Below are 23,919 nucleotides of genomic sequence, written 5' to 3' on the forward strand. Positions count from 1 at the left end.
GAGAAGGGGATGACAGAGGATAAGATGGTTGGATGGCATCATTGACTCGATGGACATGGGGTTGGGTGGACTCGGAGAGTTGGTGATGAACAGGGAAGCTTGGCATTCTGTGGCTTATGGGGTTGCAAAGAGTCAGATATGACTGACTGACTGAACAGAACTGAACTGAGATATATTTACAGTGAAATGTAATGGAGTGTCTTAGAAATAGTCCAGTCACTTCACTTTCATAGTAGAAAAGTTGATATCATCAATAATAAAGATATAATATCTATGCTGTAACAGCAATATGACATAGATAATCTAGCTTCTTTTAATAGTCTCCATTACTTAAAAAATAACATCTATAGAACCATACAAGGTCTTCCATGAACTTGACTTTTTACCTTCTCTGCCCGCACAAGACAGAAGTGTGGATTTGAAAACTTGAGGAAAAGAGATTGGAAGATATTGAAAGAGACAATATGGAAGTTTATAAAGCTAAACTAAGGTTATAGTGATGCAAACATATAGTTGGATTCAAGGGTCTCTATTGAGAAAGAATTGAGAAACTTTGATTTTCAGTTGGAAGTAAGGAGAATGATTGTGAAAAGGTTCATAGAGCAAAGAGAAAGTGTATATTTCTCTCTTGAGATGAAGATCTACTTTAGTATTGAGATCCTAAAGCAAATGAGAAAAATGGTAGATCTCTTTGGAGTTGCATTTAGGATAAGGTTTACACACTGTCAGGGCTTTCTGTTCAGGAATGAGAAAATTAAATGCCACTGAAGGAAAAAACAAACAAACAAGCAGTAAACCAGACAGTATTTTTAACATTTAGCAAATATTTCTCATTAAATGAAATGCAACTTGAAAAGTAGGATCTAGAACTCACAGACATTTCAGAAACTTCAAAATATTTCGGTGTAGGAGAACTTTGTGATAAATCCAAGTTGTTATATAATCATACCATTGGATCTTAAGTATCTCTGAAACAATGAGTAGCACACTTATGCAAAAGTCAAACAATATCAAGTTTTCCCAGTTCATAAAGTTTTCCCATGTACACAAAACATGAAAAAAAATAGTAATAAAATTTTTCAATATTTAGTTTTAGGCTCTATAGTTTTCAAACTTTCACACATAACAAGATGTAAAGTAAGTAACAAATGCCAAATAAAATTAATAGAAATATCATAAATTTGAATATAAGAAAATCTTGCATTAATATGTGTTAGTTTTGGCTGCAGGAACTTGCTTAAATATACTCAAATGCTTTGTTAGCAAACTTGTTGCTATTTCACAAAAATGATTAAATACATCAATTCTCTTGAAATTGTTTAAACTGCATCATGATTTATGCACTCATTTCTTCTTCCCTAACAAGTATTAATTATATCTGAGAAGAGGAGGTAGGAATGGAAATGAGCAAGAGACAAAGGCAAGCAAGAAAGTCAGGTGAAGGGTGGTACGAAAGGGAAATAACTTTATTTCTTACCTTTTTACTCTGTTCCAGTTTTCTGTGTTAGGGCTGATTCTTTCATTATTGTATCTATTATGTTCAGCTCCACAATTTGGCCACCTGATGTGAATGGCTGTCTCATTGGTAGAGAAAGCAAAAGAGAAGGGGACAGCAGAGGATGAGATGGTTAGATAGCATCACAGACTCAATGTACATGAATCTGAGCAAACTCCAGAAGATAATGGAGGACAGAGGAGTCTGGCATGCTACAGTCCGTGGGATTTCAAAGAGTTGGACATGGCTTAGCAACTAAACAAAAACAACAAATCTTCAACTCGACTTGCTGCTGCTGCTAAGTCGCTTCAGTCATGTCTGACTCTGTGCGACCCCATAGATGGCAGCCCACTAGGCTCCTCTATCTCTGAGATTCTCCAGGCAAGAATACTGGAGTGGGCTGCCATTTCCTTCTCCAATGCATAAAAGTGAAAAGTGAAAGTGAAGTCGCTCAATCGTGCCCGACTTTTAGGACTGCAGCCTATGAGTCTCCTCCATCCACCGGATTTTCCAGGCAAGAGTACTGGAGTGGGTTGCCACTGCCTTCTCTTAAGGTGGCATAAAAAATTTCAATTAATAAGTAAAACCTTTAAGTCCAGAGAGGTTCAGTTTCTTTCCTGAAGTCTCACAAAAGCATTTGACACAGCACATAGGTTTCCTAGAATTAAAAAAATGTTCAGAAATTGGGATTAGTTAAAAAGAAGTATCTGTATCAGTCAGGGTTCTTAGAACTAAGCAAATAAAACTGTCTCTGGCTTATCCACACAGCAAAGGAATAGATTGAAAGATTTGTCAAAGATGTGAAGACTTGAGACTTATAAAAGTTAGTAGGAGCTAAGGAAACTAGGTAGAAGTGAGGACCATAGAATTGCTCCAGAGAATGAGTTTGGTGACAATAACTCAATCACTATTCCAAACCGCAGATACCATAGTTTGCACCAACATCATGACCCATGTTGGACACCTTACTTTGCCTCTGGCTTTGCTGTCAGCATTGTCCCTAGAAGCTGGATGTGACTGCTCTCATTTGGTCACCTTCAGTACTAGGCGCTTGTCTGATAATTTCTCATCTGTTCTGTTTCATTTGAATATTGTATTCAATATTAAAAAAAAATAACATATAGAGGCCAGAGTGGATAAAGGAGGACTTGTTGGAATATTAAGCTTAACAAGATGGATGAATGCTGTTTTAAATATTTAAAAGATATACATATGGGTGACTTTCATGATCTCAGAGATGGGGTAAAGACTAATGGGTAAAAATCGTGAGAAAACAAGATTTCTTTTGAATACAGAAGTCCAAACTTGGAATGGACATGATGCTGCTACTAGGAGTAATTATGCAGGAATAAGATGTTCACTCCCTACGGATATCATAGAACAAATTGTTTGAATATGACAATAGATTACATAACTGGTAAGATTAGAACAATTCTAATTTTCAGTCACCACAGTTCTTTGATCTTTACTTTTGAATTCCATGCAAAATATTTTATATAGTTTACATTGCCAACTGGTCCTCAAGTAGAGAGAAATTTTCCATTTGTACAAAAGAACAAAACTTGCTTTCAGCCTCTTGAGCATGATTATGTGTAATTCCGTACTATAACTATTTCTTAGTGCTTTTCTTAGCAATTTTATGGTGTTGCGGGATACAAATCACTTGGTGTGGCTATTGGATTATTTGAGATATGGCTATTAAAACATGTACCCTAAGTGTGCTTTTGGAATTGAGTATTTAGATTTTCATTTAAATAGTTTGTTAGATATTATAGAACATGTCACGTACATTTTTCCTGATTATTTAACATTTTATTTTGAAGTAACCTCAAAAGTATAGAGAAATTGAAAATTAGTAATACTACAAAGAACTCTTGTTTGCCCTTTGCTCAATTTCCCCCCAAATTAATGCAATTATATTTGCTTAATCATCCTTTTCATTTGTGTAGAAATGTGCGTGTCTGTGTTATCAAAGAAAAATTGCACTGATGAAGTTAAAAGGGAAAGACTTTATTTAAGACCTCTGGAGAAGGAAATAGCAACCTGCTCAGACATGACTGAGCATGCACTCATGCACAGATATTAAAGGTGGCCTGATGGCCTGGAGGGTAAAAATCCGCCTGCCATGCAGGAGACTCAGGAGAGGTGGGTTCGATCCCTAAATCTGGAAGATACCCTGGAGCACGAAGTGGCAACAAGATCCAGTATTCTTACCTGGGAATGCCCATGAAAAAAGGAGTCTGGTGGGCTACAGTCCAAACAGTCACAAAGAGTCAGACATGACTGAGCACGTCGTACACATGCACTAATTATTAAAACTGTGAAGTTAATCATACATGGTTTTCACAATAACCCCAGATAGGACCTGTTTCACGATAAACCAGGACAGTTACTGTTAGGCTACTTTTAAAAATACAAGAACCATATACATTGACACATGGCCCCAATATTGGGGACTGGAGATTTTCTACAGATTCTATCAACTTTAGTAAGGAATTATTACTTAAGACTTACTACACAGTTTTGTTTTTTTTTTGTTGTTGTTGTTGTTTTTAACAAGTCTTGGGAAGCAGAACAATAATTGATTTTTTAGGCCCATTTGTAATAAATGTGAATATTTCTGCTTTAGTAATCTTAAGAGGATATGTTTTCTATCAGTGTCTCTACAATATTGGAATTCCCTACTACTTCTGGCTATGTCAGAAAACTGAGTAGGTTGAAATTAAATACCTGTGGTGAAATCCATATGTTTCATTATGCTTTTGCCAAGTTGACATAGGAACAACAAAAGCAAAGGAGTGCCTTTTATTATTAATGATTCTCTAAGCTGTTAGCCACATTCTGTGAGCCATAAAAATAAGTAAATGAAATATTCATTAAAGTATTTAAACTATCAATATTGTATAAACAAAAATAAAAGAAATGACATAGTATAAATAGATTCTCTGAGTTTTCATGTTAAAATTTTCCAAGAAAAACTAATAGTTATGAAATCCTTCAATCACTTAGAAGATGATTAATTTCTTTAAGTGCCAATACATATTCAGTTTCACTAGATGCAAGCAATGAATAGATGTCAGAATGAGCATTTTTATATACTGAAAGTATAAATAAGGCAGACAAGGGAATTGTTATCCATTTTGCTATTTCTAATAAATTTGCATTTATAAACTTCTAAATGCAGACTAAAATTTTTAATTTAGATTTTGACAGCATCTTATTAGCATTTGGATACACAAGATACCTAAGCTGTTGAGTAAGAATCTCAATTCAAAGTTTTCATCCGGAGTTGGCACACTTTTTCTCTAAAGGATCGGATAGTAAATATTTTAAGCTTTGCAGACTAGGTATGGTCACCATCACATATCCTTTTATGAATTATTTTTTAGCCTTATAAAAACATAGAAATTATTTTCAGCTCATGGGCTATGCTAAAGCACACCAAAGGTAATATTTGACCTATGGTTTTGACCTGTCTGCTACTGATTCTTGGTACAGGAATCTATCCTATCTTACCAGTTGCAGAAGATTTATAATAGACATAATTTCTTTACATGGGTTAGTAGAGGTTTTTAAATTTTTGCTTGAGTAATTTATTTTCTTAATGTAACCAAATACATTCAGTAGCAAATATCTAATATGCATTCCATTGCTAACCCCATTGCCAAATGACTACCAAACTAATGATTCTGTTACTGTATAAGGTCTGAATAAAATGGAAGGCTGGATTCAAAGGTTACTGAGGTTATTGTAAGTCAGTATCTAACTGAAGATGGAAACAGCTGTGTAGGGATTTTCTAATGATTGTATATGTGCTAGCTGTACATGTGTGCAGGTGTGTGTATCTGTGTGTGTGTGTGGTTATATTATGGAACTGTTATTATAATATTAGTTAACTCCCAGTAATAATTGTTGATATAGCCAATCTTGGTTGCAAAAGGAATATGCCTTAACAGAGATAGGTAAACATATTCTGGTTTATATTACTCACCACTGTATAATTAATGTTTGGTAGACTGCCTGCTGCTGAAGATACTGAATCAGTGTTGAACAAATGGATAGAAAGAAATTTGATAATAAAACTATTGATAGCAGTGAAGCTTTAGTGATGGAGAGAAAATCAGGCCTGAGGTATCACACAGAAAATCAGGACAAGATTTAGACTTGAGGAGAAGATGGACTACTTTTGGAATGGAGATGCATGATAGGGGTTGAATCAGGGTAGGAAAAGTCCTAGTGCAATTCAAACATGAGATCAGAGAATTATGATGAACCCCTGATCTACTGGATTATAAACCCTTGTTTCTACTGACTGAGCAGAATTGGCTTCAGAATCTATCTTAAATTGAAACTACAAGTGAGAACAAGTCTCTAAATAAGAGGGAAGATAAGGTATACTATCTGAATGTGGATTAGAGATATTCATAATTGTTCAACTTTCTCTCAGCCTTAAAAAATCAGACTTTTAAAAAAATTTTTTAATTTTTATTTATTTTAATTTTTTAATTACCCTATACTGACCACCAGATTAGCAATTATGTAATATGTTATCCATGACCTGATAGAACTTCTAGAATACCAAGTTAGAGTAAGCATTGATTACATTCAGTAGAAGCCAAAGTTGGAGATTTTTGCTCTGTCTGATCAGTCTGTTTGCTAACTTTACTTCATGTAAAGAGAAACAATTTTGGAAGAGTGACTGGTACTAATCAAGAGGAAATTAAAAGCTTGAGGGAAAATAGATTCAAGATTAGTTTCCAGATTAGTTTCTAAAATTTTCTCTTTTAGCCAGTGGGCTTATATGAATTTAACAAATGAAAGAGAAATTAGCTAAAATTTTCTTTCACAAAATCCAGAAATACAGATGTTTATATGAATGTGTCTATATGAATATTTCTGCATACATGCACAACAAAGACACTGGTGACATTTTTCGCACCAAATAGTGACAGTAGCTGTCTCTGGTGGGGACATGCTTGGTGATTTTAGTCTTTTCCTTTTTATGAAAAATTTACCATTTGAAGTTCTTACATAGAACAGTCTTTTGGACTCTGTGGGAGAGGGAGAGGGTGGGATGATTTGAGAGAATGGCATTGAAACATGTATAATATCATATGTGAAACGAATCGCCAGTCCAGGTTTGATGCATGATACAAGATGCTCAGGGCTGGTGCACTGAGATGACCCAGAGGGATGGTACAGGGAGGGAGGAGGGAGGGGGGTTCAGGATGGGGAACACGTGTATACCCGAGGCAGATTCATGTTGTTATATGGCAAAACCTATACAATATTGTAAAGTAATTAGCCTCCATTAAAATAAATAAATTTATATTAAAAATAGAGTTCTTACAGAGTACATCATTTTATTAATATTTTAATTGAAAACGAATTAAGCATAAATAGAAATTCTAAAGAATCAAAACATTTAAGCTTATAGTTTCTTCAACTTTGATATGAAATTGGTTCATAATTTCATGAAAAATATGTAATTTAAAAAACAAGATTGCAAGTTTTTTCTCTTTTAAATGCATAACATTTCTTTCTGTCTTAAAAAACAGAAAAGAAATGAAGTAGAAAATCTGAGTTCTGCACAGTATGGACATTATGCAGATATATGTGATACTGTTCTTTTTACAAGGTAGGGGAGAAGACTGTCCAAGATGGCAGAGTAAGACTGTGAGCTTACCTCCTCCAATGGGTTCAACTTAAGACAGAATAAAATAATGATTAAAAGCCTGGGTTTTGAATGCTGGGAGATGCAGCTTCCCATCTCTACTATAGCCATTTATTATGTGGTTTTTGAGGCAACTTATGTAACTTTTCTCCTTCTTTTCTCAATCATAAAATACATATAATAAAAACTACATTGTAGAAATTCCATGAAGATACTTGTGAAGGTATACTGAGTGTATAATTAGCAATAAATAAATAATAGCTTAAAATATTACTCAAAGAGAGAAAGGTCTCAGAAATATGTCTGAGAACTGATGTGAAACTAAGATACTCCATCTTGAAATTCTGTTCTAACATTAGAGCAGATTACTTTCACATTAGAAAATTGTTTAGGCTGCTGATACTTAGAATGAGAGCCATGATGCAAGTGCTCATTATAAACTCAAGTGAATTATACTGCTAGAATATTTGTATAATCTTTTTTGCTCTTATTTCTGTTTCTGTATTGTTTCACTTCTGAACCGGTAGGGAGCAAATTCACATATGTTGTTCCAGCTGCAGTTGCTTCTGGCTCTACACACTGGTGTTAACTTGTGAGACTCTGAACTATGGAGCCAAAAACCTGTTCAGTGTTTCTCACAATGGGATTACATGACCAGCTTTTACTTTGCAGTATATGAATCTGGGTTTTAACTAGATTTAACTTAATGCTTTGTTCATGTGTGGACAAATTCCAGTTCAATGGGTATATATTTTCATCAAATATTTATTCAGAAACTACTAATTATTTCTGAAACTATGTCAGTGAACCAGATGATGAAGATGTACATTTTATAAATCATATAATTGTGGGGGAGGTAGTCTTAACAAATATCTCATATATATGTGTGTGCATCTGTAAGAGTGTGAGAAATACTATGGAAAAACAGTGTAAGAGGAATTGCGCAAGTTAAAATGTACATGTATTTCAAGTCCTTGCACAGATATCACCTCAGTGACACTTCCGTGACAGCATTATATAAAATTGTAATCTTTTCCAAAACTCAACTGTAATTCCCCTAAACTTGATCTACATTCTCCATAACAATTATTATTTTCACTTATATTGTTATTAATCTTTCTTTTCCCCCATTTGAATGTAAAGTCCATAAATGCAGAGATTTGTCCTCATTTTGTTCTTTGATTTATTCTCACTTTAGGCAAACCACTAGTAATAGGTTCCATGATATGGCAGAAAATTTTGAAAGTTGATCAAGGAGCAGATGATGAAGGGACTTGTTAAGGAATTTCACATTTATTGTACGGAGAAAAGTGGGCTCTGAGCACATGGCTTAGTGTGCTTTGTGCTTTAGAAAAATCATTTCACTCCATGAAAGTAGGAGGGATAAATGAACATGAGGTGGGATGGGTGGCTCTGGGAAAGAATGATTGTCTCCTCTAGGCTGTGGCAAGGAAACTATAGATAATGTGATGGAAATAAGAGATAGATAAGACCTAATTGGAAATTGAGAAAGAAAAAAGATTTGGAAAGACTTTCTAGCTTTGAGTTTGAATGACTAAATGAATAATCACGTCTCTTAATGAACAGTGAGATAAGAAAATAGAAGGAGGAACACATATGATAATATATATTCAGTTGAGACATTCTGAGTTTGAATGGGTTAATAAACAAGCATTCTTAAATTTAGGACTGGGATTACAGCTTTGAGATTCATGAGCATACTAGTAGGAGTTAAAGTAAAAAGTACTGCTGAAAGAAAATTATGATGTTCCATATGGTAGGGGAGAAGCAAATAAAAAAGTGGGACTTTTTTTTTTTTTTTTCAAAACTGCGTGTGTGTGTGTGTGTGTTTTAAGACAGGATGATATCCCATTGACAGAACAATGCACGGCTCAAGTGAAAGAACAACTACCTCTGAGGTAGACCAGGATGATAGAGTGATGCTTCCTCTAGTCCTGCTAGAGTAGCTGTAGTATAGGGAACTTCCTTTCCCTCATCTCCACTATCGTGAAAAATTTCTTATGCTGTTTGTTTTTAAAATTATATTCAGTCTCTTTTATTTTACCTTGCTATTAGCCTGCTAGCTTATTGTATAAACCTTCTAATATGTTACTTTTTTGTTCACCGGTCTGTCTCTTTAAAGAAATTGTTAGATGAATTTTGCTTCTTTTTTATCTTAGTCATGTATTATCCTTTGTTATCATATTTCCTGTTTGACCTTATAATTTTAATTTATTATAGAGTGAGAGAAAGAAAGGAGCAGAAAAAAATAATTGAAATAATGACTGAAACCTTCCCAAGTTTGACCAAAAAAAAGTAATTTCATACATTCTAGTTATTTAGTAAGCTGCAAATAGTACAAAAGCAAAGAAATCTATACACAGATGTATCACAGTGAAAATGTTGAAACTAAAAAGAGAATATCTTAAGCACCAAGGGAAAAATGACTTGTCATGTACAAAGCAACCCCAATAAACTGGCAGTTAAATTATGGTCAATTGAAATCTAGTAAACTTACATAGTAATTAAAAAACAAATCAACAGAAAACAAAATACACTGATAAAGATAATTATGTAATTATAGAAACCATTACAAATACACATTACATCTTTTTATTTTTAATTTAAAAAACAATTGCACATATATCTGTGTTTATATTTATATACCTATAAATTGTGTTGTTGAAATTATTAAAGAAATAAAGGCAATATATTTGATAAAAATATCATCACTGAGATAGGTGGAAATGAAAATGAGCTCAGTGCATACCTATTCTCCTTTCTTGTCTCTCTTTCTTTGAGAGACAAAAAATTATCTAAGTTAATAATTATAACAATGCATTGTTTGGTGAATAACATATATATAACTGTAATAGCACACAAAGGACAAGAAAAGAGATCTATTTAGGAATTACTTGCTATATAGGAGCAAAATTTCTGTATTGTATTGAAGTTAATATAAATCAGAAGTAGATTCTGATGAGTTGAGATATATATGGTAAACTCTTGAATACTTGCTAAGGAAATAACTAAAATAATATAAAGTGAAAAAGTATTAAGAGTTAAAACATAACACTAGAAAATATTCAGTAAGTGCAAAAAAGTCATGTATAAGAAATATAGGAACAAAAGTCACATGAGACATATAGCAAACAAAAAATAAAATGGAAGATGCAAATACAACTACATGAATAACAACATTAAGTGAGAGTGAATTAAACAATGTGATCAAAATGCAAAGTTTGTGAAACTGGATAAAAAAATCTAGCTATATACAACTTAAAGATTATGCACTTTAGAATCAAACATCCAAATAAATCAAAAATAAGAGGTTGGGAAACAGCAATCATAAGAAAACTGATGTGGTTTTACCAATGTCAGGTAAATAGACTTTAAAACAACAATAAAAATAGTAATATACAGGCACATTTCATAGTAATAAGTCTCAACTTATCAGAAAAAGATAAAAGTTATAAACACATATGGACATAACAATAGGTGCCCAAAATACACAAAGCTAAAACTGAGAAAATTGAAGGGGAAACAGACAATTTAACAATAGTAGATAGATATTTTAATTTTATATCTGCCAAATACCAACATGATATATGGCAGAAAACAACAAAATTCTATAAAGCAATTATACTTAAAATTTTTTTTTTAAATCTCTAAAATTGGTTGAACAACTCTGTGAATATAAAGATTGAATTCAACAGCAAGACCATAAAAACAGCCTTTTGAAAATGACATTTATTGACATTTTGTTCCAAATAATTATTTGTTGTGAGGATTGTCTTCTACATTGTAGGAGGTTAGCAAAATCCTTGACGTCTACCCACTAGATGCCAGTTACAACCCTTTGCAATGATCACAAAACAAAAACTGTTCCCAGATAGTGTTAAAAGTCCATTGGGAGGCAGAATCACCCTAGTTAAGTTAAGAACCACAGATATTATTGTATAAGAAAAAAGGAAAAAGTCTTAAAGGATATACGTTAAAAATTTAATCATGTTTCCTCTGGAATGGTAAAGAAATATGCAGGGTGACAGATGACTTCCACATTTTCTCAATATACTTTTGTACTGCTTGAATAACCTAAAAATTATAATGGGCTCATGTATTATGTGTTTAGGAGAATCAAAATCAATTTCTTGCCTTTCAAAAAGTATAAAACAGAACAGGCCAATTCTGACTAACATAAAATGCAGCTGTTGTAGACTATTCACAAGATGATTATGGCTTATGGAGATGGAAATGGTGACAAGTAATTTGAATTTTAATATATTTTTAATATATTGCCTGCAAGATTTACTGACAGATTGGATGTGAAGCCTGAAGGAAACAGATAAAGCATTTTGTTTTGCCTAAGCAACTGGCTGAATGACAGTCCTATTAACGAGTGTTCAGAATAAAGAAATTGAGGGCTTTTATGGAGAAAAGTAGAATCAATAGTTTCATTTTGACAATTAATACTGAGATTCATATTAGACGTCCACATACTGATTTGAGTAGACAGTCCATAGTTCAGAGTCAAGCAGAATAACAATTCTCATAACAGTCTGTGACAAACAATGAATAAATTCTCCTTAGTGGAAAATTAATAAATACATTTTAAATAGCTTATTATTCATGTGTTTAATTGCTTTATGAAAAAAATCATACCTGAATTTAGAAACAAACAAAAACAATGAATTTATCATACACTTTCCAATTCCCATACCAGACAAAGATGCACTCACTTGAAAATAAGCCAAAAAGTATATGCACTAAAAAAAAATAATAAAAAGTTTAAAAATAAAATTTCCACAAAATCAGAAAAAGAGAAAATAGTACAGTGCATTAGAATATATCAATATAAATGTTAATTTTACTCTCTGGTGGACAAAATTAGGTTGTGCAATAAGGATTTTAGTAGAAAACACTGTAATTCTAAAAGCATCAATATTAGTATAAGATTTTATTATTTTCACATCCCTAAACCAAAAATAAACTGATTAAATTCAAAAGAAGAATAGAAGAAGGTCTCTTCTCTCAAAAGAGAAAAGAACATCTCATTATTTCTGCAATATTATATTCAGTTCAATATTATATTCACTTCAGTCACTCAGTCGTGTCTGAACCCATGAACCACAGCACGCCAGGTCTCCCTGTCTATCACCAACTCCCAGGGTTTACCCAAACTCATGTCCATTGAGTAAGTGATGCCATCCAACCATCTCATCCTCTGTCATCCCCTCAATCTTTCCCAGCATCAGGGTCTTTTCAAATGAGTCAGCTCTTTGCATCAGGTGGCCAAAGTATTGGAGTCTCAGCTTCAACATCAGTCTTTCCAATGAACACCCAGGACTGATCTCCTTTAGGATGGACTGGTTGGATCTCCTTGCAGTTTAAGGGACTCCCAGAGTCCTCTTCAACACCACAGTTCAAAAGCATCAAATCTTCTGCACTCAGCTTTCTTTATAGTCCAACTCTCACACCCTTACATGGCCACTGGAAAGATCATAGCCTTGACTAGATGGACCTTTGTTGACAAAGTCATGTCTCTGCTTTTTAATATGTTGTCTTGATTGGTCATAACTTTCCTTCCAAGGAGTAAATATCTTTTAATTTCATGGCTGAAATAATCATCTGCAGTGATTCTGGAGCCCCCCAAAATAGTCAGCCACTGTTCCTACTGTTTCCCCTCTATTTGCCATGAAGTGATGGGACTGGATGCCGTGATCTTAGTTTTCTGAATGCTGAACTTTAAGCCAACTCTTTCACTCTCCGCTTTCACTTCATCAAGAGTCTCTTTAGTTCCTTTTCACTTTCTGCCATAGGGGTGGTGTCATATGCATATCTGAGGTTATTGATATTTCTCCTGGCGATCTTGATTCCAGCTTATGCTTATCTAGACCAGCGTTTCTCATGATATACTCTGCATATAGGATAAATAAGCAGGGTGACAATATACAGCCTTGATGTCCTTCTTTTCCTTTTGGACCCAGACTATTGTTCCATGTCCAGTTCTCACTGTTGCTTCCTGACCTGCATACAGATTTCTCAAGAGGCAGGTCATGAGTTCTGACGTCTCTTTCCCATCTCTTTTAGAATTTTCCACAGTTTATTGTGTTCCACACAGTCAAAGGCTTTGGCATAGTCAATAAAGCAGAAATAGATGTTTTTCTGAAACTCTCTTGCTTTTTTGATGATCCAGTGGATGCTGGCAATTTGATTTCTGCCTTTTCTCAAACCAGTTTGAATATCTTGAAGTTCATGGTTCACGTATTGCTGAAGACTGGCTTGGAGAATTTTGAGCATTACTTTACTAGCATGTGAGATGAGTGCAATTGTGCAGTAGCTAGAGCACTCTTTGGCATTGTCTTTCTTTGGGACTGGAATGAAAACTGACCTTTTCCAGTCCTGTGGCCACTGCTGAGTTTTCCAAATTTGCTGGCATATTGAGTGCAGCACTTTCACAGCATGATCTTTCAGAATTTGAAATAGCTCAACTGGAATTCCATCACCTCCACTAGCTTTGTTCGTAGTGATGCTTCCTAAGGCCCACTTGACTTCACATTCCAGGATGTTTGGCTCTAGGTGAGTGATCACACCATCGTGATTATCTGGGTCGTGAAGAGTTTTATACAGTACAGATCTTTGTACAGTACAGATCTTTGTACAGATCTTTTTTGTACAGCAATATTTATACTACCTTGATTTGAATCCTTACAGTGGGATGTAAAAGTGAAAGTGTAAGTCACTCAGATGTGTCCGACTCTTTTCGACACCATGGACTACACAGTCCATGGAATTATCCAGGCCAGAATACTGGAGTGGGTAGACTTTCCCTCTCAAGGGGATCTTCTCAACCCAGGTCTCTTGCATTGCAGGCAGATTCTTTACCAGCTAAGCCACAAGGGAAGCCCAGGAATACTAGAGAGGGTAGCCTATCCCTTCTACAGTGGATCTTCCCAACCCAGGGATCGAACCAGGATCTCCTGCATTGCAGGCGGAGTCTTTACCAACTGAGCTATGAGGGAAGCCCTAGGAACAGTTAATCTTTATAGTAACTCTATGAGTTAGGTATGTCATATTTTAGATGAAGAAACTGAGACCTAAAAACAGTGAATAATTAGCTCAAAATGAAGTGAAGTGAAGTTGCTCAGTCGTGTCCGACTCTTTGCAATCCCATGGACTGTAGCCTACCAGGCTCCTCCCTCCATGGGATTCTCCAGGCAAGAGTACTGGAGTGGGTTGCCATTTCCTTCTCCAAATTAGCTCAAGGTCACACATAAATGGTGATCATGCTTCAGGGTTTGGCAGTTTGATTCTAGAGCCTGCATTTTCATCAGTCATGGGAGGAGAGGTCACAATTAAACAAAAAAAAAAAAAAAAAGGAAGAAGAAAAGAAAAGTAAAACGTTTTATTATCTTCATGGCTGGAGAGTGAAGGTATGAACAAGCAACAAAGGGCTGTGTGGTTGCTTCCACACTCATTGACGCTCACTGCTTTTTCCCAAACAAGAGTCATGGAACATAGAGACACAGAATCTGCAAATCTTTGCTGTTCTCTAGTGAACATCAAATATTGGTCCCAAGTTTAAATTCAAACTCAGAAATACAATCAGTATATTTTATTTTCCAACATATTTACATATTGTCCTTACTCTCTTTTGATAGCACAAGCATCCTGGTTTTCAATACCACCTTTAAAATTTTTCTATCTGACCAACAAGTTGTGAAGACCTCAATGTTCAGCTCATTTTTAAAATAAAACTACCCTCAAAACGCAAAATCTGCCTCCTCTAACTGAAGGGATTTAAATTACATTGTGGATAAGATGTTGTAAGCAGACCAGTAAAGCAGTGTTTTATTTCCGAAGTAAGTGGACTGAAACAGATGGAAGGGGGAAAAGAGAGCTTTCCTAAAGGCACGGTGTCTGTGTGTCACCAGCTGTTGCTGGGAGATAATGCGCAATAGCAAGTGATGGATAGGAGAAAATCCTAATGCCTGGGTTTTCTGCTTTAGACTCTTAGGTGTAAAGAGCCTCTTCTTGGGTTCTTTTAATTGAAGCCTGGCATTTGCAATGCCCACTTAAAATCACACTGTATTATTTGATTAAAACATCAGACAGGACTCAAAAATCTCCTATTTTATTTCACAGTGGAATTCAGCTAAAGTTGAATTCATGGAGAAAGCCATGGGGGGAATGAAGATTGGGGGGTGGGGCAAGGTCATGGGTAAAAGGTAAAAAGAAAATATATTCTTAATCATGCTATATAGACTGTAAATATTTTTGTTATTTCACATTCAAATTAAATTTTATTTTATACATCTGTGTCTCTTTTGCTGTCTCGCATACAGGGTTATCATTACCATCTTTTTAAATTCCATATATATGCATTAGTATACTGTAGTATAGAACAGTATTTTGGACTCTGTGGGAGAGGGAGAGGGTGGGATGATTTGGGAGAATGGCATTGAAACATGTATAATATCATATATGAAATGAATCACCAGTCCATGTTTGATGCAAGATATTGGATACTTGGGGCTGGTGCACTGAGATGACCCAGAGGGATGGTACGGGGAGGGAGGAGGAAGGGGAGTTCAGGATGGGGAACACGTGTATACCTGTGGTGGATTCATGTTGATGTATGGCAAAACCAATACAATACTGTGAAGTAATTACCCTCCAATTAAAATAAATAAATTTATATTTTGTAAAAAATTTTATTTTATTATTATTTTTGCAGTGATTTTAAAATATCAAAATGTAGTTAATTTTCAGTATTATATTTATTTCAGGTGTATGACATAATGATTAAAATTTTTTATAGATTATACTCCATTTAAAGTTATTACAAAATGATAGCTATGTTCCTTTGTGTTTGCTTGTGTTATACCTGCACTCTATTCTTGTTGCTTCTTTATTTTATATAGTGGTTTGTGTTTCTTAATCTCATACTCCTATCTCGCCCTTCCCCTACCCTCTCTTCCCGCTGGTAACCACTAGTTGGTTCTCAATATCCATGAGTGTTTTTGTTTTACTATATATATTTGTTTGTTTTATTTTTTAGATTAATTGTATGAGTGATAACATAGTCTTTCTTTGACTTATTTCACTAAGAATAATACTCTCCAGATCCATCCATACTATTGCAAATGGCACAATTCAATTATCCAAATTGGAAGTGAAGTAAAACCGTCACTATTTGCAGATGACATGCATATACATTCAAAAGTAAATATACATAATATACATCAATATACCTAAAATAAACATGAGCTTATACATAATAAATATGCATAAACATGTGTATGTGTTTATGTGTAAAAGTGCACATAAACGTGAGTCCTGCCCTTATATCTTGAGGTAGTAGAGGTAAAACATGCTTTCCCAACTTACATTGAAATAAAGACTCAAGATAGATATATTTAAAGTGGCCCTGGTAGTTCAGATGGTAAAGAAGCTGCCCACAATGTGGGAGACCCAGGTTCAATCCCTGAGTTGGGAAGATCCCCTGGAGAAGGAAATGGCAACCCTCTCCAGTATTCTTTCCTGGAGAATCCTGTGGACAGAGGAGCCTAGCAGGCTACAATCCATGGGGTTGCAAAGAATTGAACACGATTGAGTGACTAACACAGATGCATGGACATATTTAATTATTAAGCAAGGATAGTACTGTGTAACTGGAGCATTTTGAGATACTGTGTCAACTAACATGTTTCTCCTAGTAATAACACAATAAAATTAAAATCCAAGTGGTATATATTTTATGGTAAACACTTCTTGGCTCAACAATACTTTCGGATTTATTAATAAGTATTCTGGAAGTTGTCTGTTGATTTCCAGCACCATCTTCTAAGCTTTTTCTTGCACTGCAGACCATTTGAATGAGATATGGAAGACAGGATAGGGGAGTGTGTCATACTCCTCTGGCAAAGGTAGGTAGATATTTGAGAAGATAGCAGGACTAGTTTTTCAGCAGTTTCCTATCATGTGCTTTGGTGCTAGTAACAGATTGTCATTGGTGGTAGATTCCTTTGATTTTGACCTTAATTTCTCTTCGATCAATAGTCGCCCTTTTGTAAGTTTTATAGGCATGTGATTTCCTACATTAAACCCCTTGTTTGTTAAGATACCTGCAGTCATTTCTGCTTCCTAGATGATTACTAAGTCAGTTCAGTTCAGTTCAGTCACTCAGTCATTTCCAACTCTGCAACCCCATGGATTGCAGCATGCCAGGCTTCCCTGTCCATTAACAACTCCCAGAGCTTACTCAAACTCATGTCCATTGAGTCAGTGATGCCATCCAGCCATCTCATCCGCTGTCAAACCCTTCTCCTCCTGCCTTTAATCGTTCCCAGCATCAGGGTTTTTTCCAATGAGTCCATTCTTTGCATCAGGTGACAAAAGTATTGGAGTTTCAACTTCAGTATCAGTCCTTCCAGTGAATATTCAGGACTGATTTCCTTTATTAAGTCAGTCAGTGATTATTAGGAACATTCTAAATCTTGTGTTTATAAATTACACATCTGCCTTCTCAGCATTTTATTGAACCAAACTTCTATTTATATTTGAGTTTTTTGACCCATAACACTTTCAATGAAATCTCATTTGTTAATTTTAACTTATGTAAATATTCTATTGAAATTCTGTCCAAATTATAGTTTTAAATTTAAATTCAAAACTTTATGATTAACGTACATCAAACTATAATTTAATTCAATAATAAATTTATTCAAATAAATGATTTTATTATAAGTATGGAAGAACAAACAGAACATTTGAAAAATATTGAAGAATGGAGTTTAAACGATATTCTTAATTACTCTTCCAACAACACAAGAGAAGACTCTATACATGGAAACCACCAGATCATCAACACTGAAATTAGATTGATTATATTCTTTGCAGCCAAAGATGGAGAAGCTCTATACAGTCAACAAAAACAAGACCAGGAGCTAACTATGCTCAGATCATTAACTCCTTATTACCAAATTCAGACTTAAATTGAAGAAAGTAGGGAAAACCACTAGACCATTCAGGTATGACCTAAGTCAAATCCCTTATGATTATACAGTGAAAGTGAGATAATTATGATGGTGTGATCACTCATCTAGAGCCAGACATCCTGAAATGTGAAGTCAAGTGGGCCTTAGAAAACATCACTACAAACCAAGCTAGTGGAGGTGATGCGATTCCAGTTGAGCTATTTCAAATCCTGAAAGATGATGCTGTGAAAGTGCTGCACTCAATATGCCAGAAAATTTGGAAAACTCAGCAGTGGCCACAGGACTGGAAAAGGTCAGTTTTCATTCCAATCCCAAAGAAAGTCAATGCCAAAGAATGCTCAAACTACCGCACAATTGAACTCATCTCACATGCTAGTAAAGTAATGCTCAAAATTCTCCAAGCCAGGCTTCAACAATACATGAACCGTGAACTTCCAGATGTTCAAGCTGGTTTTAGAAAAGGCAGAGGAACCAGAGATCAAATTGCCAACATCCACTGGATCATGGAAAAAGCAAGAGAGTTCCAGAAAAACATCTATTTCTGCTTTATTGACTATGCCAAAGCCTTTGACTGTGTGGATCACAATAAACTGTGGAAAATTCTGAAAGAGATGGGAATACCAGACCACATGACCTGCCTCTTGAGAAATCTGTATGCAGGTCAGGAAGCAACAGTTAGAACTGGACATGGAGCAACAGACTGGTTCCAAATAGGAAAAGGAGTACATCAAGGCTGCATATTGTCACCCTGCTTATTTAACTTCTATGCAGAGTATATCATGAGAAACGCTGGGCTGGAAGAAACACAAGCTGGAATCAAGATTGCTGGGAGAAATATCAATAACCTCAGATATGCAGATGATACCACGCTTATGGCAGAAAGTGAAGAGGAACTAAAAAGCCTCTTGAGGAAAGTGAAAGTAGAGAGTGGAAAAGTTGGCTTAAAGTTCAACATTCAGAAAATGAAGATCATGGCATCTGTTCCCATAACTTCATGGGAAATAGATGGGGAAACAGTGGAAACAGTGTCAGACTTTATTTTTGGGGGCTCCAAAATCACTGCAGATGGTGACTGCAGCCATGAGATTAAAAGATGCTTACTCCTTGGAAGAAAAGTTATGGTCAACCTAGATAGCATATTGAAAAGCAGAGACATTACTTTGCCGACTAAGGTCCATCTAGTCAAGGCTATGGTTTTTCCTGTCTTAATGTATGGATGTGAGAGTTGGACTGTGAAGAAGGCTGAGCGCCGAAGAATTGATGCTTTTGAATTGTGGTTTTGGAGAAGACGCTTGAGAGTTCCTTGGACTGCAAGGAGATCCAACCAGTCCATTCTGAAGGAGATCAGGCCTGGGATTTCTTTGGAAGGAATGATGCTAAAGCTGAAACTCCAGTACTTTGGCCACCTCATGCAAAGAATTGACTCATTGGAAAAGCCTCTGATGCTGGGAGGGATTGAGGGCCGGAGGAGAAGGGGACAACCGAGGATGAGATGGCTGGATGGCATCACCGACTTGATGGACATGAGTCTGAGTGAATTCAGGGAGTTGGTGATGGACAGGGAGGCCTGGCGTGCTGCGATTCATGGGGTCACAAAGAGTCGGACACGACTGAGTGACTGAACTGAACTGAACTTAATTACTAAGAATAATTTATTTTTTAAATTATATATATATATTGAATATTTCTTGTCTGTTTTTTTATTATATTATCTTCTTAGAGGAAAGAGGAACAAGAAAGTATGAAAAGTACAGATATTTTTTCAAGTGGTAATAACAAAACTGAGGTGCCTTGCTTCATTATCATTTTATTTGGATCACTTATTTATCCAAAAAATATCTCTAAGGACATTTTTCATATTGTAAATTTTCAAATATTCTCTAATATTGTCTTTTCTTCTCTGGACTGTTTTTCAATAGGTTTCTGACTTTTCTGAAATATTTATTCTTCACTCTTTAGAGCCAGATATAAAAATGAGCCTCTAAGTTACTGAGGAGTAGAACCTGAATTTGTTAAAATACTAGGATCCCATTAGGATCCTTTAACTTCTCACTTTATTAGATCTGCAATGGTCCATTATACTGTGCATCACTACCTTCTTTTAATGGATGATTGGCTCAACAGATTTTCCATCAATTAATTCCAGTAGATCCATTTAAATACAGAGACTTTTTTCTCTTCTTTCCCATTTGTTTTAGCTTGCCAGGTCTGCCATAGCAATGAAACACAGACTGGTGGTTTAAACAACAAAACTTCATTTTCTGACGGTTTCAGAGGCTAGAAGTCGAGATCAAGTGTTTCTTGGAGTTGTTTTTTGAAGTCTTTCCCTTGGCTTGGATGGATGGTATCTTCATAAGGTGGCTCTGTATATTCTTTTCTGTGTCCTAATCTCTTCTTCTTACAAAGACACCATATTGAGGGCCTACCCTAACAACTGCACTTTAATTGAATTACTACTTTAAAGGCTCTGTCTCCAAACTGTCACATTCTGAAGTACTAAGGGTGAGGGCTCCAACATAATTCACGTCATAGCACATGTTTACTTATTGCCCACAAAATCAGAGAGAGAAAGATTAATGAATACCTTCATAATCCTTCTAAAGCTTGGAAATAACAAATGTGGTGCAATAACACCCTCTTCCAAACCATAGCTAACATTATAAAAGCCCCCTTCATCTCTATTTATAGAAAAAAATTTAAATTGATAAGGAAAAATTTTTGCCTTACCTAACATACATAAACTTTATCATGCAAAATAAAAATAATAAGAAAAATTCTAGAAAATGTAAAAAGCTTAGCACGATATTTCAAACACACTTGAAGACGTAAAAAAATCTTTAATGTACAAATGTGATTCCCTAATGTTGTACTATGAATGAAAGTGAAAGTCTTTCAGTCCTGTCTGACTCTTTGCAACTCCATGGATTATACAGTCCATGGAATTCTCCAGGCCAGAATACTGGAGTGGGTAGCCTTTCCCTTCTCCAGGGATCTTCCCAACCCAGGGATTGAACCCAGGTCTCCCACAGTGCAGGCGGATTCTTTACTACCTGAGCCACAAGGGGAGCTCTGTACTATGAATAATCAATTATATTTTATCGTGTATAGGGTGGAAAGGAATGTTGGAAATGACTCTTAACAATACAGTTTATCATGACAGCTTATTTTAAAATTTTAATCTTACAGTTTCAGGTTTTCAAAACTATAGTTTAGAAAGTGGATATGTAGTTACTAAGTGTAGCAGCTTAACTTTTTTTCTAGAAAGGTACTTCTCAATTTCAAAGAACATACAATTCTGAAAGTGATTCAATATGACAAAATTCTTTCAGAGATTTATGGTTATTAGAGAACTTTGACATTGCTGGAAAAGCAAATGAGGGCTTAAGCAATGATGTCCTTTAATACCAAGTGGGTGTAAATAAATTTTTTTTAAGTGTGGAAGAAATTGACAGACAAGATGGCATAGTTCTCTTAATTAATCCTCACTAGCAAATTTGTGAAATCATTGCACATTTACCAATGTCAAATTTTAACTCTAAAATGTTTTTAAAATTTCTTATTTTGCTATTATTACCCATCTACATTTTACTTTTCTCTTTGTTCTTTCTTGCACATCTTAACTCACATCCTGAAAGGATAAGAGAAAATAAACTGGCAAAGTCTGTCAGAATGTTATCTTAGTTTTTTTATATAAAGCCATTGTCAGTTATTGTCATTGTCATGGTGAGAAGTCACTGTGTAGTGCAGAGAGCCCAGTCTGGTGTTCTATAATGCCTGGAAGGATGGGATGGAGAGAAAGGAGTGGGGCTCTAGAGAGATGTATGTATATTTATGACTGATTTGTATTGTTGTATGGAAGAAACCAATACAACATTGTAAAATTTTAAAAATAAATGAAGAAATAAAGAAGGAAAAAAAAAGCTGTATTCTATTCCGTAAATTCCATCACATTATGGCAAATACATGGGGAAAAAGTTGAAACAGTGACAAATTTTATTTTCTTGGGTTCCAAAATTACTGTGGACAGTGATGCCATCATGAAATTAAAAGACACTTGCTTCTTGGAAGAAAAGCTATGACAAATCTAGATAGCATTTTAAAAAACAGAGACATCACTTTGCTGAAAAGGTCTGTATAGTCAAAGCTATGGTTTTCTAGTAGTGATGTATGGATGTGAGAGCCAGACAGTAAGAAAACTGAGTGTCAAAGAACTGATGCTTTTGAACTGTGGTGCTGGAGAAGTTTCTTGAGAGTCCCTTGGTCAGCAAGGAAATCAAACCAGTCAATCCAAAATGAAATCAACCCTAAATATTCATTGGACAGACTGATGTTGAAGCTGAAACTCCAAAACTCTGGCCACCTGATGTGAAGAGGTGAGTCACTGGAAAAGACCCTGATGCTGGGAAAGATCAAGGGCAAAAGAAGGGAGTGACAGGGGATAAAACGGTTGGATGGCATCACCGACTCAATGAACATCAGTCGGTTATATTTACATTTCAGAAGATAGTGAAGGGCAGGGAAGCCTGGCATGCTGCACTCCATGGGGTTGCAAAGAGTTGGACACAACTTAGCGACTGAACCAACAAATGACAACAATTCCATAAATATTTACAGAGCCAATTACTCCTTTTTAAAGATAATCATATATCCGGAAAGACATTTTATATTGATACATTCACCAGGATACCTTCAGTTCCTGATATTTATTATGCAGCTAAACAGTATTCAGTGGGTAGATAATAAAATGCATTTATATTATGTGTGGCAAACATATATATGAAAACTCATTAATTTTCAGGGTGGAATGTAATATGTATTATGAAGTAATATGTATTACTTCTTTTAGTTACAATTTATTATGAACATATTCTATTCTCTTAGAAAAAAATATTGATACATGCCAGATAACTTCAGTAAAATAGGGTTTTACAGGAAAGAAGATAGAACTCTTCTTTCATATTGTTTCCTCTTCTTGAGTTATTATAATGAAGTATTTTCAGAAAAACTTTCCATAAAATTGTTCAGAATTTTATACATTTATGATAATGAATCACAATTCCCATTAAACTAAATTATTAGGTCAATAATGTTACTTCAATATTCTGTAAATACAGGTTTGAATGACACTGGGAGCAAGAAAATTCATGCCTGATGTTGAACTATTAGGTAAAATTGAGATGAAGTTAAAATTATTATTAGTTATTATTATCATTGTTATTTTGCCTAAACTCTTTAGTAACAGTTATTCATTTTAAAGCACAGTGCAGGAATAGCTCATATTTATAAATAAATAAAAAGGGCATGCTGACTTTTCTAATATTTTTACATTACAAATAACACATGAAAAGGAGATGTTCCTTAGAAATGGGTTATATACTTTATTATTATATTTACATGATGTTACTAAGAGTTATTACTTCTTCAGAAGTAAATATGATTATTTTTATCTACATATTTGATCATTTTAATAAAGAAAATATTGCTGTAATGAAAGCAAGAAAGTTAAGAATTATGTAACAAAACACTTTGTGAATTTGCAAGAATTCTTTTTACATGAAATCTTTAGGTAAAAGATTTCAAAGAATGGGTAAAAGTTATTTAGGTACCTTGATACCTTTGCAGATAATACCAATAGTTTTAAACTGTTTGAAAAAAAAAATTGTTGCATTGGTAGATACATATTATAATGTCTATTAGCAGTCAGAATATTAAGTATGAGATAATTAAGTGATACACCAAATGATGAAAAA

Source organism: Ovis aries, chromosome 6 (assembly GCF_016772045.2).
Source record: "Ovis aries strain OAR_USU_Benz2616 breed Rambouillet chromosome 6, ARS-UI_Ramb_v3.0, whole genome shotgun sequence".
NCBI lineage: Eukaryota > Metazoa > Chordata > Mammalia > Artiodactyla > Bovidae > Ovis > Ovis aries.